General features: G+C 43.7%; 1 protein-coding gene across 2 annotated transcripts in view; it reads left to right on the top strand.

Annotated features, from left to right (window-relative positions):
- Window positions 1–452: 452 nt before the first annotated feature.
- LOC143281126 (uncharacterized) overlaps window positions 453–1,465 on the top strand; it is a 30,997-nt gene continuing 29,984 nt past the window's right edge. Inside the window, exons 1-2 of one of the 2 annotated variants that reach the window (XM_076586112.1) lie at window positions 453–541; window positions 1,346–1,465. The exon at window positions 1,346–1,465 is cut by the window's right edge and continues 521 nt beyond it. The gene's annotated coding sequence lies outside the window, so the exon portion shown is untranslated. Of the gene's footprint in view, window positions 887–1,345 lie in introns of both variants that reach the window. The other variant, XM_076586113.1, reaches the window with a different exon arrangement.

Here is a 1,465-nt window from a genome sequence, read left to right as displayed (position 1 = left end):
GAAGGCTCTACGTGCAAAACAGTTTGCTGCACACACAAACCGGTTTCAAACACGGAACGCTCACAGTTGTCCGCCGGCAATAGCTAAAAATAACTGACGCTACGTTGTGCGTAAGTTTCAATGTTTAGTCTCGCGTCCGCTAATGTAGATCTGTGTTAATCTGTCCTGCAGCGTTATTGTGCAATGCAGGGGAGGCTACTGCGGCAAGAGATCATTTATGTCTGTGTTTTCAGCCGAACGTGTCTCGACATGTTCGTTACATTATATGAATAGCCACGTGGCTGCTGACGGTGCGGCGTTTCCCCTTTCTATTTTTAGATCAGCACACTCTGCGCCTGCCTTCGTTTCTCGCAAAGCATGCGCAAAGAGGAAACCGAAACGGGTTTCGTTGTGGATCGGACATGACAAAAACGGCCCGCCCTGAAGTTGAGGAGCACACACGTTGAGGAGCAGCCACACTGAAGAGAAAGTTTTTGGTAGTGTGATGGAGTGTAAAAGCCTAACACCACTTGTAATAGTTATAACACGTGTGATATAACGGGTAGGTGGCCAGAAACTGACGAATGACCGTTGTGTGAGTTTGTATTCACACTTTAATCAGTTCAAGTTCAACCATATGGTTATTTTTCCGGAAAATAAGTAAATCGACGTAAGGTCAAGTCACGATTTAGAGCTTACTGTCGCATGACATAAGCATGGTAGGGTGTATGTAGCTCACATGATGTCCATTGTTTTAAAATGCTGTTGTGCTGCTACTGCAGTCGCACGGTATGACAGTATACGGTCGGCATCTGGTGTTTACTTCATGTTGTGTATTGCCGTGCCAGTCGCCATAGCCGTGGAGTCAGCGGTTAATTGTCCAGTTAATTAAAGATGTTGCGCTGAGGTAGGGATATGGGACAGGGTGATGATCTGATATGTCACTATCAAACTGATGCAAGGTGTTAGATTGGTGGACTGTATTCAGCATTATTCAGTCAAGCTTAAGACTCGGTTGTTGTATCTAAAGTTCAAAACAGGCGATAAAAGAGAACATGCAAACTAATAAGCTGATGATCATGAAGATGATGGTGATGGTGATGATGATGACAGAGCAAAACATCATCAGTTTTTTTTTTTTTATCTAATGATAATTAGTTGTTTCTTGTTTTTGGTGTTGTTTTTATCAGTGGGTTTTCAAGACCGACACACTAAACAATAGGAATACCGTCCAAAACAAATAAATAACTAAAACTGATTTTGAGAAAGAATTTAACAGCAACATTTAAACCGCTGTGTCACTCGAAAAGACTGCATGTGTGGTCATGGATTATGCAGCGACATCTACCCCTCTTTCTCTTTGCAGCGCTGATACACGCAGCAGTTAACCCGCCGGGTCCTGCAAGAGGCACGAACCAAACATGCAACTCCTCAGCAGTTCTGGATTACACAGCGACTGACAGTACTGAAGACCAGTGCGGAAGAT

This window comes from Babylonia areolata, chromosome 4 (genome assembly GCF_041734735.1).
Source record: "Babylonia areolata isolate BAREFJ2019XMU chromosome 4, ASM4173473v1, whole genome shotgun sequence".
NCBI lineage: Eukaryota > Metazoa > Mollusca > Gastropoda > Neogastropoda > Buccinidae > Babylonia > Babylonia areolata.
Note: the sequence above shows the minus strand (reverse complement) of the source record. Positions and strands in the feature narration are given on the sequence as shown.